This window comes from Amblyomma mixtum, chromosome 1 (genome assembly GCF_055824585.1).
Source record: "Amblyomma mixtum isolate Tamu chromosome 1, ASM5582458v1, whole genome shotgun sequence".
NCBI classification, from domain to species: Eukaryota; Metazoa; Arthropoda; class Arachnida; order Ixodida; family Ixodidae; genus Amblyomma; species Amblyomma mixtum.
Window position 1 is genome coordinate 278,839,581 of NC_143012.1, and position 17,125 is coordinate 278,856,705.

Below are 17,125 nucleotides of genomic sequence, written 5' to 3' on the forward strand. Positions count from 1 at the left end.
GAGGTCGTCGCCCTTCTTGTTAAAGCAGCACGCACCCCTCTTATTCTAGTTTCTTTTTATGGCCGTCCTAGCTCCGCATCTCCCAATCTTGGATGGGTACGTTTCCTTCGTTGTACCAACCCGGCTATCCCTATTCTAGTTGGTGGAGACTTCAACGGCGCACACACTTCGTGGGGTTACCCAGCAGATTCCTCAAGGGGTGCGCACATCCAAGGCAGCTTTTCAGATAATTCCTTTCAACTTTCAAACCACCCGAATACTTCTACCCGCCCAAGAGGTGGCCCGTATTCACCTGACTTGACTTGGTGGTTAGGGCCCGGTAACCCTCGTTGGGATGTTGAATCAGATTCTTGGGGTAGTGATCACTGCCCTATTTTTATCTCCCTCACTCCTTCGTGTCTACGGAAAGTACGCCGCAGCGTACGCATAACATCATGGGACTCTGTACGCGCTGACAATCGTTTATCAACATTCAACCCGTCTTCAGCAGTGTCTACCCTCTCTGATGTTCTTGCAACTCATACTATTACCAGTACTGTAAATGAAGGCGACCCAAACCCGGACATACACCTCCTGAATCTGTGGGCTCTTCGTCGCCAGGCCGATCATTATGCTTCTCGCAACCCTGAGGACCCCTTGGCTCTTCCCTCTCTTCACCGCGCTACCGCCCGAGCGCGGCGTTATGCAAAGCAACTAGGCAGGAAACGCTGGGCTGCATGGTGTGCCCGCCTGTCCTCTACGCAGGGCAATCGACATCTTTGGAGAGTGTTTCACGCCATGGAGCGCCCTTCTCAGGTTGCAGATTACACTGAAAGCATTCGCCTCGCGCTGAATGTGGACGAAGATTCATTTGCACAACAAGCGGCCCGTCAGTTTTTTCCACATCATGACTGCACCCCTACATCTCCTCCAGTCTTATCGGTTACAGAGCCTTCCGATGAGGTTACTTCTGATCTAAATATGGCAGAATTGCTAGCCTCCATTGAACGCCTCAAGACTACCACTTCTCCCGGGCACGACGGCATACCAAACTCTTTATTCCGTAACTTGGATGGGTCTGCTTTGCAAACCCTACTGGATACTTTCAACCAAGTGTGGCGTTCTGGTGTCATCCCTGGAGAGTGGAAGCATTCTATTGTGGCCCCAGTACCCAAGTCAGGTCAGCCTCCAGTATCTCTCGGCCCTTCGTCCAATTTCTCTCACGCCTACCATCTGCAAGCTTTACGAAAGCATTCTCGCCGCACGCTTGTCGTGGTGGCTAGAATCACACGATTGTTACCCAGATTCCCAAATAGGTTTCCGTCCCCAAATTGGAACGGAGGATGGTCTCGCTACTTTGGCTACTGACGTGCTTCACCACTCTCCGCAGAGTCACCTCGTTCGAACGGTGATCGCGACAGACATAACAAAGGCATATGATAATATCCTTCACTCTGCCATTCTTGCCTCCCTTCAAACTCTTGGTCTCCCTCACCGGTTTCTCCTATCCATTCACGCCTTTTTAACAAATCGAACCTTCAGTGTACGGGTCCATGGAAAGCCCTTTGGTAACTTCACTTCCAATAGAGGAGTGCCCCAGGGCTCCGTTCTCGCCCCCACATTATTCAATGCGGCTTTTATTCCTCTTGTTAGAGCCCTAGAAACCATCCCTTCTATCCGTGTGCTTGCGTACGCCGATGACATAACCTTGTGGTGCTGTCACCCAGATGCGTCTATCCATCAGTCGGCCCTCCAACATGCGCTAGATGTCTTGACATCTCGCCTCCCACCTCTGGGTCTAACCCTCTCGCCTACTAAGTCATGTTTCATTCGCATTGGAAACAAAGCCGGCTTACGGAAAGCAGTCCCTTTAAACTTTACAGTAGATAGTCCTCCGATTCCTCAGGTAGAAACTGTTCGTATTCTTGGCCTCCTCCTTCATACCTCTGGGACTGGCACCCCTTGGCTGACAGCCACACGTAAATCAGCTCACGCTACTATAGGTCTGATTCGTCGCATAGCTATGCGATCTGGTGGCGCACGTGCTCATACGGCCCGCCAGCTTGTGCGCTCTATCCTTCAGCCACGGATAATATATCAGGCACAATTTCAACGTCTCACCCGCAGACAGTGGGACTCCCTTGAAGCTATCAATCGTGAGGCTATGCGCGCAATAACATTTTTGCCTCGTTTGACACCCATACCCGTGCTTCAGGAGTTCGCCCAAATTAATACTCTCAGTGAACTCATCGACCAGCGGGTGGCAAACAGAGCTCGCAAACAGTCTCTACAACTTCATCGTTTAAAGACGCTCCCTCCGTGGTCGTATTGTCAGCTCACAGACATTCGCCCCACTGTTTCCCCGTCGGTATCAGCCGCGCATCTGCCTGATGGGTGCATATTGTACACCGATGCATCACATACTGCAGAGCGGGGAGTTACTGCTGTATATAGTCCCTCCCATCCGCATTTCAACTCTCGTGCGACGTACACCGCAGATACATGTACCCCCCTGGCATTGGAACTTCAAGCCATTTACAATGCCATTGCTTCCCTTCCGCTCGTTCCCACATTCAATGCAGTTCATATTTATACAGACTCCCTCGCCGCCCATAAACAGCTTAAGGCTGTTCGACGCACATTCCAGATTACACAATCAATTCACCTACTCTGCGCAAAATACCCATGTCCTGTACGCATATACTGGATTCGCGGTCATGCTCACGATCCACATAACATTCAAGCAGATGCTATGACTCACATTGACACATCAGACGACCCGCCACCTTCCCCTCTTCCCCCAGATCCGTTCCTGTCCCATGTCTCCGATTCACAAGCTCTGCGCCAGCGAACACGCGCTCTAATTCCTCCGTGTTCGCACCCTCTCCCCCGTAGTCTAACTCGGCAGGAGGAGGTATCAGTGCGCCGGATTCGGGCAGGGGCGGCCCTGACCCCATCTGTCCGTTATCGGTGGGGTGATAAATATCTGCCAGCAACTGACAGGTGCCCTCACTGCGGCGCTGCACCGGACATTTGTGATGTGCGGCACCTGTTGTGGACTTGCCCAGCGACGGCCCCTATTAGAAAACGGCTCCTCAGGGAGGTCGGCCTGTGGTGGAACCGCGACGGGGACTATGTGAAGTGGACTATGGACAATCACTTCACCAGCAGCCTATGCAAGTACCTCGCCGAAACTGGTCTACACTCCTTCTTTTAACTTTCTGTAACCTACATTCCACTCCCCCTTTTCTCAACTTATGCCTCAAGGCAGACTTCACGAATAAAAAAAAAAGGTACCCGACCACTGAATTGAGCAATGATATGCAATGAGGTGCCTTAGGACATGGGGACGAATATACGTTGTCCTGTACCGATAATGTACCGCGTCCTAATCACAAAAAAACCGCTCTCACTAAAAAGCTATCTGAATGAGTTCGAAGATATTAGAAAACGAAATACAAGTGCCGCCATCACTGGCCTATTTCGCATGTGAAATGGGTGCGTCTGCGCCGATTTCTGCGCGCGGATCCTTGGGGCTGCACGCTACAGCCCCACATGCACACCTAAAAACGGTGGCAGGCAGTCGTTTTTGGTAAGGACGTCACGAGTTTGAATCGACTGGCGGGGAGATTTTTAAATCCAATGTTCTCGCTAATAAATGCGTCTTTTGCTATCAGACAAATGTTGAAATAGCCAGAAGAGCTAAAGCAATAATTTTTTACTGAGAAAAATAATTGGATGGCATTTTCTTAAGTGTCCCTTTAGGCGAGAAAGAAGTGAACTTTTTGCGCTTAGAAAGGGGCTACTTGGCACCTTATTCACGCAGCAAACGTAGCGCAATAGTCCAGTTGATAGAGAATCATATTCGTGAATACGTTGAGAGCAATGAATCAAGAAAATAACTAAGGTTAGACGCTATGAGTAAGTGCAAACACAGTCTTCAAATAAATAGTGCTTTCATGTTACACTCCAAAAAATGTTAGTCTCAGTGGACTATACGATCAGAGTGAAGCAGGAGCACGAAGTAGTGAAGAAAAACTTCATTTCTGCGCAAAGATGTAAAGGGATAAAACGAAAAAGAAAAACGCGCTAGGCGCTATAGCTCTGCGAGATTAAGTCCATGTGTTAACTAGCCCGTATGCCTGTCCTGCGCGTCGACAAAAAGGTGCAAAATTTGCATATGGCCATTTGTCTATACCGCGAGCGCGATTGGTATGATTGGTAGCAACAGGAAACGATACCACGTTTTCGTTCAAATTCACCTAACGGTGTTTTCATAGCCGGAAGATCGAGGAACTTATACAGTCTGCAAAAGTCAAGTCCAGCCTGTAATTTATTGATTAGCCAGAATTGCTTTTTCTCTAGATAACCAGAATTGTTACCCACTACCTGCCTTTTACATGCAGCGCACCAAAATTTCAACGCACCCCTGCCTCTGAGCATATGTTCGTTGCACACCACGTGCAATGCGCTTGCTTCTAAAAACCGTACAGCGGAGACAGCGTTCTGTTGTTTACAACCCGTTGCCAAGCTACGCAGTGCACAGCGTCTTACAAGAGGCGCGAGAAATGGGTGCCCCATTATGATTGGCATAAATGACATCGATGCGTCCGAGCTTACATGAGGTCACATTTGTTTACCTGTTTACCAGGCGCTTGCACTAATTGGAAGGACATTAAGTGCGAGAACAATCCGCTCTGTCCGTTTTTCTCGGGCGCCGGTGGTTCCCTAACGCTTCTGGCGCACTGAAGCGTGGTGCACACTGGTCGCTACTCACATGCTGACGATATGCCGCTGCGTCGCCGCCAGCGCCGGACTCCCCGCGAGTCTCGTTAGCAGCCGTCTCTGAAGCTTACTGTGGCACGCACACTAGGTCCAGCGAAGAACAATACACGCGTAGCGGAGTGCTCCGCTGCACCCCGTAGCACGTGCACGGGGCGACGAGACGGCTCTCCCGGGCCACCGCCGTCGCCGTTACAAGCGCCATGCCAACTGGACCGCACTTACCCACCAGGCGAGAGAATCGCCGCTGCTTCGGCTCGGCGGGTCCGCTCGAGGGAGGGCAGCTGGCGCGCACAGCGCCTTACATGCCACCACAAACCCGGCTCCTCCTGCTGCTGCTGTCGGCGCTCGTAGGCCCCGAGCAACGTTGGCCCCGAGCGCGCAACGACCGGCAGGCCGCGCCTCCGTTTGACCGGCCGTGCGCCTGCGCAGTCGCGGGCGTCCACGTTGGGCGCCAAAATTCGACCGCCGGCGTCGTTCTTGCACGAAGTGCTATAGTGGAGTACAATCCACTCACGAAGCGAGAAATACTCCTAAAAGGAGGGCTTCCAACCAAAGGCATCAACAAATTGTCATGACGGCGCTGTCACCTGCCCTGCGCCTCTAAGCGTGCACCTGCTAGCGGCATTGGGCGTTATAGGGGGTTGACTACAAAGTCATATCAGTATACCGATGTCATTGCCTGGAAGGACTCATATGGAGGGCGTTCGCCGCTTCGTTGTTTAAAGAGACCCTGAAATGATATCCATGGTTATATTCGAATGCGATACACCTGTAGAGGTGACCTTTGTGAGTATTTGAGTAAAATTAAAAGCTCGAGTGGACCCTGCAATTTACAAATAGCTTATGAAAATTGCTGCTGGCAACCGATTAGGCAACTAACCACGCGTTCTTAGCCACCCTCCTCCGCGTGACATTTAATGGGGAATCCGGGCAAGCTTTTTCATTAGGCATGCCCATGTGGCGTGGCAGGATAGGTGGTGTGCAGTCCCAACCTCTCCTATTTTTTTTTTTCTGGTGCATCGGCTTGTATATTTTGAGGGGTATGCAAGCCGATATCTCGCCGATATCTGCGGCGCTAATGAAGATAGCTTAAAGATCGTTGCGGTGTGGCGATGAGTAATAATAAAATACCGTTCGCTCGAGCGCTATTTGTAACATTACTGAATATTGTCACATGGTCCCTTTGAGGTTGAGTTTGTTGTTACTAGCTACTAATGGGATTAGACTTGCAAATGCTCTGCCGGCAAACGCAGCACCGTAGTGATTCTTGAATTTAATTAAAAGTCGCAATTTTTTGTGTCCTGGAAGATCTACGTCGGCATACGCACTTTCAGATTAAGCTGTGTCGCCACCTTTTTAGCTTCAAAGAGAAACCAGCGTTGAAGGGTCCTTTCACGCATCTTAATACGCTGCATAGCGTTTACGCCTTTTGCTCGCCACGGTTAATTAGTCACCCTATTCAGTGGCACTGGCAGAAAATACGGTAATGGTGGCGACGGTTACTAGCAGGATTTCATGGATGAGTGAACGGGATCAAGAGAATGGAATGAAGCTTCAGCTCATGCTGTGTTGTCAGCACCACTTGCCGTCGCATAAGCCGCGTTACGAGCGTGTGTTTTTCCCAGGTCTGTCTGCACAGTGCATTTTGTCGCTTACATTTACAGGCCAAGCTTGAAGCGCTAGGTCGACCCAGGCAGGAGCTAAACACGGCACTGCGCACCATCTGTTTCAGCTGTCTTCTCACCGCAGGTCATGATCGAGCACCTGGCACAAGCAGCTTTTGAGGTGAAGCGAAATAGTTGCGTTTATACTTGCCCCGTGTCGAGATTTGCTAGATGAGAGACATCTTAATGACAGAAATTATGTTCATTTAAACAGTTACATCTTCGGGAATGTACTGCCACAGCTCCGGTCTTCTGCATTCTACGCGTGTTGGAAGCTACTACCGATGGAGCAAGAAGTGAAATCAGGGATCTGATGTTCAGTATCAGAATCGTTTCCAAAGGACAGAGATAACTGGTGATCACTGGAAAAGGCATTTGTTTTGCAGGGAAGGCAGCCTAGCTGATGGTATGGTTTGGTTTGGTTTATCGGGTTTAACGTCCCAAGGCGACTCAGGCTATGAGAGACGCCGTAGTGAAGGGCTCCGGAAATTTCGACCTCCTGGGGGTCTTTAAACGTGCACTGACATCGCACAGTACACAGGCCTCCAGAATTTTGCCTCCATCGAAATTCGACCGCCGCAGCCGGGATCGAACCCGCGACTTTCGGGTCAGCAGCCGAGCGCCGTAACCACTGGGCCACCGCGGCAGATCCTGCATACTGCGAAATTGATGATGATGATAGTGAACCCCTGAGGTATCCTCTCTGAACCTGTGGATCACATGTGGTTTGTGTTTTTAGTAGAAGTGTGAGAATATTGAAATTTTCAGATACGAATATGAAAAAAAAAATGGCCGCGAATATCGAATGGACTGCCTGTTCAGTATGGAAAAAAAATATTTTAGACAGTGTTTGACAGACCTATAAACGTACGGCGAATTCATTTTTTGAATTTCGGTTTTCTCCGAAAAAGGTCAGCGTCCTTCAGATCTACAACAGATTCAACTAGTGCGAAGGAACGATGACACGATGAAACACACAACACAGCTCGGGCGCTTACTACCAAATCCATTGTTTCATAAACGAGCACGGTATGTACCAGTGACACTGGCTGGCGTGGTACGGTTGGCCAATCGACAGTGCGAAAGATCGCCTCCAAACGCTCGACGATCTTTATAAAGCGATGAACAAAGGAATAAGAAAATTAAAAATGACTGTGACGCGTGCGCTCATAGGTCATACAGCAAAGCCTAGTAAATACAGCCAAAGACCATGAGCTAAAACCCAAATTGATGACATCAAGAAACGTACATCAAGAAACATCAAGAAACATCAAGAAACATCAAGAAACCCCGGACCAGGACGAATTTTTCTTTAACTACGAAGTTTCTGAGAAAGCTGTATAGCTTTCCTTTGTAGCCGTATGGCTGCGCTTGGGTGGATGCCAATGAGTAATTACTCCCTTATTACAAGAAACGTAAATGATGACAACAAACTATAACAGCGATGTAAATGACCAGAGGAAATGAGGTGAGTAAATGAGGAGAGTAAATGACGACAGCCTGTAAAAGATAACCGCAAAATAATTGTAATCTTAGAGCTAGATACAAAGCCTTTACGAAGACGAAACCACGCGAAGGTGCGTGAGTGCACATGTGCTCAACATGGTTATCTATTTGTTGCTTCTCACACTGTTGTCATGATTACACACTGCAGTCTCACTGTGTTGCACCCACTTCAGGGCAACTGATCACAATCATCTATGCACTGCTCTGCACGCTTGACTGCAGCCAAATCCCTTCCACTAGGAGGATCAGCTTGGAGTGTGTGAAACTGTTGGAAAATAGCGCCGTTTTGAAACGGTATTTATTTTTGGACGCTTTTTTGTTCCTACTGCGGGTGAGAATTGATTGCTAACGACACCGCGGCATCCTCAGTAACCGTCAAGTATGTCTGTCCAGCTTGCAGCTTAGGCCAAACTTGTTTTGACATATACTTCGCACCATGGGTAATTACGCCATTTAACAAATAATATTCATCGCTTAATTCATGAAGGTGAACATTTTAAAAGAGCATTTGTCAACGTAGGGATGCACAACAATTCACTGTCGACGCAGCGTCTGTGCATTACTGAATTTTCATTGTTAAGCACAGCACAGGGCGGGCAGACAAGGAACAAACGAAAAACGAGACAGAGCTAACGCTAGTGAATTACTACCCGCCGCGGTGGTTCAGTGGTTACGGCGCTCGGCTGCTGACCTGAAAGACGCGGGTTCGAACCCGGCCGCGGCGGCCGAATCCCGACGGAGGCGACATTCTAGAGGCCCGTGTACTATGCGATGTCAATGTACAATAAAGAACCCCAGGTGGTCGAAATTTCCGGAGCCCTTCACTACGGCTTCTCTCATAGCCTGAGTCGCTTTGGGACGTTAAACCATAATAAAACAATCAACCAAACTAGTGAATTACTAGGGTAATGCGGGCTGTGCGGCTCACCAAGTAAATATTAGGATGTTTTCCAGCGGTGACTTTACTGGAAGGCCTCAGCGGTCGCATCTGTTTGGGCAGTAACATTCCGCGAATAGGTCCGCTACTGTCCGCGATATGCGAAGTTCCTCGTGAAATGGAATGAAAACATAACTTCTCTTCATCAGAGTGCACCGCCTTGATTTTCTCCACGTACGACTACACCATCGGTTTCTTTTACAATGGCGAGAAAAACTCATCGAACATTTGTCCATGCACCTCTCAGTCGCCATCACTCAAGGAACTAGAGCTCAAATCCGAGCTCGTACTCAAGCTGTCCCTACTATCGTCGTCGTAGTCGAATGCATTCAGAACTTCGGCAAGGTGATACCCCTATTCCGTCGTTTCCTCAGCTTCGTCCGGCTCACCTTCACCTGATTTCGCGTAACTATCCGTGTGCCGACGCTTTGCAGCCGCGATTTTTCACGTCGCCAAGAAAAGTCAAACAGAACAGCAAGGATACGACGTTTTTATGTGATGTGACTTCATCCACACTCTCTTTTCACGAGGGAGCAACCTCGACTACTCTCGAATGCGCTCTCTAGAGAGCGAGGATTTTTTGGGAGTGCTCTTGAATGCTTGTGCTCTCCCACTGAAATTCTCCATAACTTGGTTTTGGTTTGGTTTGGTTTTGTGGGGTTTAACGTCCCAAAGCGACTAAGGCTATGAGAGACGCCGTAGTGAAGGGCTCCGGAAATTTCGACCACCTGGGGTTCTTTAACGTGCACTGACATCGCACAGTACACGGGCCTCTAGAATTTCTCCTCCAAAGAAATTCTAGCCGCCGCGGCCGGGATCGAACCCGCGTCTTTTGGGTCAGCAGCCGAGCACCATAGCCACTGAGCCACCGCGGCGGCTAAATTCTCCATAACAGTGGATTAGGTAGAGCGCCGGATAACCAAGGTTCGAATCGTTAAGCTGCTCGCGTGCTAGAAACGGCGTGAACAGCTGTCCCATGCATTTAGTAAAACGGGGTCCTACTGAAGATGCCCTTTCAATTTAATGGGTATGTTTTGACGAACACAACGTGCCCGAAGAAGATTGCACGTTTCCTTATAACCTTGGCATGAGTACGGTCTTGCATGCACATGTTGGCTATCAGTATCTACATCTCACTAACCCCTGAATCTATACCGCATATTGCTGAGGAACTTAGCGTAAGCAAGTGCTCTCGAACGCAAAGCCCCATTTGCACCATGACGTTTCCACCAAACAATGCATTGCTTGTTTACTATTAAACACGTTCTGCTGTAAGTGTGTGCGTTCGATCGCACGGGCCGATTTATCGGCAAACAATCTAGCACGTTGGACTGCTTGCCAATAAAATCGGCCCGCGAGCCTGAACAGTTACGCACAGTCTCTGAGTGATCTGAGGTATTGAGATCGTGGCTGACGAGATGCATAGGGGCAAGAACTGCTCGTTCGTTCGGTGCACCTGCTCAGTGCATGACGGGTTGCAGCTCCGTGACGCCGCTCCAGTTTCGCACGCGCTGGGCGCTGCTATTTAGCCAACATCTTCGTGCGCATTTAATCACGTGCGCCTCATTTATGGAAATACGAATGACTTGAAAATTCTAAGTGCCTTCAAACTTCCTGTGAACCAACAAAATTGGCCCCTTCCCGACAATTCGGATTCATTCTCAATGTCCTTTCTTTGAACTTCTTCCCAGTGCCCTGCGAGCCTAAAATTGGCCAATGCCCATGAATTTAATCTCAATGTGATTTCTTCGAACTTCCTTTCAATTTCATCTCAGTGTCCTCATAAAAAAATTGGGCAAACAAAATCACAACCAGAAAAAAGCGGCCTAAATATCGATTAACTAAACAAAAATGAAACAAACACACAATAGGAACAAAGACAAGACACCACCACCAGCATTTGAAACAGTGGCCTACCGATTTCTGACACGTCACGGTACTCGCTACATCATGACTGCAGGTTTTTTTTTCGTTATGGCACGAGAAAACTGCCGATAAATTAAAAATCAGAGCGTACTCGCGCCTCAAGCTCAAAGTAAAAATTTTACTGCATGACAACTGCTGCTCGAGTTGTCTGCTGTTCGGCTGTATTGATCAAGTGCAGATTTTCGGTCTGAAGGTAATTGTTTTTCGCAAAGCATGATTGCCGCTCCTCTGCAGGCGTCCTGTGAATGCCATCGACATTCGGAATTCTCGCAAGTAGAACAATTGCCGGCTCCTCTTGCGTTGTATACCACGACGCCAACTGTTGATCCTGCTTCCCCAGTGCTCTGCATCCAAAATTCCTAGCAAATGTTACAAGCAGCTTCACGATCGGTTGAAGGCGCAGTAAATCGCGCAGTTCATTTCCTACCTAATATTTTAAAAAATATAAGCGCGCTTAGCACGATCGACGCCTCGACTTGTTGGTACGTGATACAGGAAACAGCACAAAATTAAAGAAGCATGGAAATAATTGTGTGAGAAGGGATAGGCCAGCATGTATAGAGCAAAATCGGCCAGCTCGAAGGAGTTGTGTCGGAAGCATGCATGTTTGTTGACTTGTTCCCAGAATGGAACTGTGCTGCTAAGGTTGTTCCACCTGACGAGAGTGAGCTACTCCCATTGCAGCTGAACGACAGCGATTTTTTCTCGTGGTGGATTCAGGAATTACATAAGGGGCGCCAAAGAGTCTTCAACCTTAAACACGAACAGCGTTCCCGAACTGAAAGCAGTGAAGCTTGTCTGAGTACTCGGACGTTGTCAGGTAATCTCCACTGGAGCTGTTTCACCATATGCTTCAGAAATCTGACACACCACTCCCTCAATATGCGTTCAGCCTCTTTCGAAAAACCAGCTTTTCTCCGTTCTTGCAGCTTTTTTTGGGAGATGCGATGTTATATTAACACAGCAGTCGACGCTTGATCTGAGTGGGTATGTACTGCACGTAGGCAGGACGAGCTTTTTGACAGCCCTTCAATTAGCAATGTTAGATTGCTTAGCCTCTTGAGGCTACCGAGTTGGATTCAAACATCTTGCTCACTTTTTGTACTTCTGCAAGAATCAGGCTACAAACACGAGGTAATCCAAGTTTGTCGTGTCAGACATCATCGGATGCAGGAGTTCTGCTACCACCTCTCAAGGGTTCTCACCGCGGTGAAATGCGACTTCAATTCCTCCCATTGCTCCAACCCTCTCCCTACTGCTTTTTAAATCTACAGCCACCTGGCTGGACAAGACTTCACTATAGCCTCGTATACATGGAGCCCGACGTTGCGGGTCGGGTCCAACGTTTATAGATACTTTTTTAGTTCCATAACTCCTCGCAGCGCCCGTAGGGAGCAGGCGGCCTGTCGCCGTCCCCGCCACCGCGGCGCTGCAATCGCGGGTTGAGCGGGGAGAGCGAGAGTCGTCTGCTAGCGTGCAGCGTTTTGCACGAGCACTCGCATTCGAATCATCGCGGCGCGACTGCTGTTTTTTTGTTTCCGGCTCTTGCCCGGAGGTATTTCATAACATATATGTGCTTAGCGCGTTTGCGAACTTAAGAGTGGTATTCTGAGCAGTGTCACGAGCAGCCGTTTTGTACAGGCAATGACGAAATGCATGCTTCGATTCTGCTTCTCGTGAGATGAACCTTGGTACTTCGATAGATTCGGATTATGCGCCGAACCAGTTTTTCGTGACTGGCTGTTGTGTTACGCATTTAGCGCAAAGTTACTTTTACGTTTTATTACAGCAATACTGGCGCAAATAAAACCCGCCCCTGTCTCAGTGGCTACGGCTGCTTTCCCGAAAGCCGCGAGTTCGGTACCGGTGTCGGCGAAACGCAAGAGTAACTCAAGGCCCTTGGCATTTAAACAGAAAAATGTTATTCGCAAACCAACTAAACATCGTTGTTGACAAATTTGCTGTCAACTAATTTGTCAGACAAGCTTCGCCTCCTTTCGCTCTCTTTGAGCTCTAACGACGCTGCTATTTTCCAAGCACTTTGCTCGCGCAAAGAAGTGCATGCGCGTCACTAAATAAAAGTAAATTGAGCTGTGAACACCTCAGCATGCTGTGGTCAACCAACACCATTCGTGCCTTTTTTTTTTTTACAAGAGAACTAAGCACGTTCCAAAACAGGTCGCCGAACAACTCGTCCTTTCTAGCCTGTTTTATAGTGCCCTCTAGTGCGCTTACACAGGCAAGCATCTTTTCGGAACGGTACATCTTTTCGTCCTTGTGATGCAGTGGCACGGATCAGCCGCTTTCTCACACACTTACTGCCACAGGCACCTTTTACTTCGGTCGTGTCGATGATTCCCTCCGCTTCAAACATTTTGCCAAGCTGGTGCACATAGCACATATTTCTTTGTCTGCACTTGTCAAAGCAGCGCAGTCTTTGTGATAGAGCGTACTTCTAGCATTTTGGCCCATGCTACTGTAGCTGGCGACATCGAAGTCAGAGCAACCGCGGCAAAATTGCTTTGTGTGCACGATCTGCAAAATTGTCTCTACATCTTTCACAGAAAAAACCTGAATGTCAGTATCCCACTTGTCCAACAGCCTTCCATTTGCTTGGACAGCATAGGTCAGGCCCTCACGAAATGCGACACTTTTCAGAATGGTGTAAACGCCTTCCTTCATCCCGGCGTCGTAAAGGACAACCTCTTTGTATTTTCCCGCCTCCTCCTCAAGGGCCGCCATTCTCCAGTTTCTCGGAAGCTGTATCGACGAGCTCTTTTCCACAATCTGTGCGAAATCAATCCCTTGCACGGGATCAGACAATGCTTAAGGAATTTCTAGGTGGGACTTCGCAAATGTGGCAACAGCAGGGGCCGCGTTGACAGGTACAGCCGGGCACGAAGCAAGTTGGCATCGTCGCGCTTCGATCGAAAGCTGCTTCACGGCCAGCAGCGTCTGTTGTTCTGAGTGTACGATGGGGACCACGTGTTCGCAGAGCGCACAGGAACACAAATGGACAAAAAAAGGCAACGAAAAACACGAGCACGGGCTAAGTAGTAACTGCAGGACAGGTGCCGCGCGCGCGTCGGCGACGCGCAAGCCTCGACTGCAGCGCCCTCTCACCGCCCGGGTACAAGCGGAGCCCGCTTTCAGAGGAGGAGTTATGGAACTAAAAAAGTATCTATAAACGTTGGTCGGGTCGGGGTGCGCCAGATGTCGGGCTGACGAGCCCGAACCTACCGCGTTTACATGAACCGGTTTTCTGTCGGGCATAAATTAGTCGGGCAGAGACCGTCGCTACCCCTAGCGTCGAGCACGCAAACTACACGCTTGCTAGAGGAGGAAAGACTCCCAGACGAAAAGTTCCCTTTCCCGCTGCTGCTCTTTCCGGCCGGTTGGTTCGCCCGTTCACGTGCGCGCTGTCTTCGAGGCCCGCAGCGGCTCGCTTTGATTTCTAATGGTGTCTCCGTTGCCGGAAAAAAAAAAAACGCCGAGCACGGCCGGTCTCGACGCGCGCGCTTTCTCGCTGTCTTCTTACGGCCTGAGCAGGCGCCGAGAGAACAAAGCATGGTGAAAACCACTATCCAAAGCCGGGGTTTCTAGTGATTCCGGCGTTTTTTTTTTTTTTTGAAAAGGCGGTCAAGTATCTCCCACGATCGAAATTCTCGAAGTTTTGTAACTAATCGTTGAACCACATCTAGAAGATTCACCCGTCCTATGCTGCCCGGAATGGGTTGACAGAAGCCACACCAAATGCTTAACACACCTCATTTCTGAGAAGTTTCTCCGAATTCTTCTCGTCAACTACACAAAGAAATCGACAAACCAAAATGACAAGCCGTCTGGTTTCATCCACAAGCCAACGCGAAAGCATTTAAGGCTGTAACTGACATCCCTTGAACTGCGAGCCGCACAACAATGTTGTATAGGTCATTACAAGCAGCGAAATGATCTTTCTGATCTGGTGTGTTTCACGCAGTGAGAACAGATGGCACAGATACTTCGAATGTTTTCAAACGGCAAGTGCTATTATTTTATTCATACATTTCCAAGTATCAACAGAGACTGTGCCAGCCCTGAAGATGAAAATAAATGTTTTCCTAACCGTGGCTTCGCCCTGTAATATCTTGCCCCACTTTTATTCCTGCTAGACGCAAATGATACACCCCTATTCGCTAATACTATGCGCCATCATTGCATGCCGACTTCAATGTTTTGAGATCCATCTACTAGTTCCCTGCTTTGCGTGCCGATAGCAGTGGCTACATAAGATATGGTCGTCAAGTTCTTCAGTACTCGGAGCAGTGCAAAGTAACCGAACCAGCCCCCGGAGAGTTGCGGCGATAGATAGCAACTGCCCCTCATGCGCAGGCCGTTAAGAAAGAGCGCGCGCGCCGAGTGCTCCGAGTTGCTGCACAGCGCCAGCCAGACCGGAGAGGAGGCAGGAGAGGAGGCTCCTTCCAGCCGGGTCGGGCAGAGCCAACCCACCCCCTGCAGTCGGGCTGGCCCAGCTCGACTCGACGGTCCCTTTGCTCGACCCCCTAGCGTATACATGAGCCCGACAACCGGTTCTCGGCCCGACAGCCTGCTTAACCCGACTTTTGTCGGGCTCATGTAAACGCCCAGTATCTTAAGCGGATCGTGTCCGTCGCTGAGTCTTCAGCAGAGCTCGAGGTAAGCCAGTTCTAAACCGGTTCTACCGGTGCTAAATTTTGGTCACATATGTTCAAAATTTCTTACAAGCACTCCCGCCACTGCTCTCGAAACTGCCAAGTGCAAAACCGCCGCAGCAAAACCGAATATCGGATATGAAACGTAGCAGAGGAACGACGTCAGCCAAAAATGACGCTTTCCTCTTTGCGCCTCGCACGTCTTCCGTAGTCGGCGGAAGCGGAGCCGCTCAGCGTCACCCTCCATATGAGCCGATTATGGGCGCTCCATGCAAATCGGTGCGCACATGTGAAGTATAGCTTTTGGCCGCCGTCGTTGCGGTCGACCATCGGCGCCACCACAAAGGCTGCTGGCGTCCACCACCATAGGCATTCGGCACGCGCAGAACTGAGCACCCTAACGACTGCGCTCCTCGTTGGAGACCCTAATGACGTTGGACGACCACTCCCATTCGAGATCGGCGCTGCCTCGCCATCATTCGCTTTCTTTCCGGTTCCCCTCTCTCGAGGCCTTCCTCGCGTTCGACTGAATTTAGGCGTCCGCAATTGGCCGTACATGTTCGGAAGCTGATAGCGCGGAAGGCGAGAGGTTTACAACGAGGCGGTTTTTCATCGTTTGCATCCTTTCCAAAAGATGAAGAAGCTGTCTGTTGCAATACTTTCGCGTGACGCTGCAACGAATGTAATGGCTTTTTATTGCATTCTCGACCGTCTACCTGAACTCCAGCTGCTATGATATTTAAGCACCGCTCATATTATGCAAACAGTGACAAATTTACAAGTAGCTCACAATGGAATCAGTCGTATGTACCCCTTTTTTTAATGCGATACCATTAGGAAGGTCTTGAATGCAAAAACTGTCCTGCGTCGGCGTCTGGGTGAAGCCTCCACCTTCCAGCCATAACAGGTAACAGGTGGTGTTCGGGAGGGGGGGGGGGGGGGGGGCACATTTACTTTCCTCTATCTGCCACTGGCTAAAATCTCTCTCCACTTGTAGACAAACAAGAGGAGATAAAGGTTGGATTAAGAATGACTAAGCAAAGATGAATAAAGCAAACGACTGCTAATAGAAATTATTAGGAGTATAATAAGAATTGTAACAAAACAGAAATGGAACAGAATCAAAATCGGAATAGATTACTGAGTGGAAGACAATCGAATCAGAATTGAAATAGATTCAGGAAATGAATAGATTGGTGAGCGAAAGAAAAACGCAATCGCTTTTCCTCTGCTCCTGCTTTCCTGGGTGTGGATGCGCATCCTCCACCCTCATCTCGCACGACTGCTCCCTCACCTGACGTGTGGCTTTCAGCAAAGGCCAGCGACGACCGAGACACTCAAGTCAAGGCCGTCGAATGGGCCTATGCGGTCCGAGGCCTGCGTCGTCTACCATTCCACTCTTTCATTTAATAAGGTTTTTACTCACTCGCTCCTCTGCTTCATTCCACTTGGTCACCTCTTTTTTTTTTCGAGAAGTCAGTGTTTGCATCAGTACCCACCGAAACATATTCGTCATGCATGTAGGCCCTCTCGCAAATCCAGCAATCAGCCTTGGAAGCAGCTGTGGGGTTCTTACTAGGCAGTTGAACCTCCTTTGACGTCTAGGCCGCGAACTCTGAGCTCCCTGTATCGCACACCACAAGTGGCCGTTCTCATGG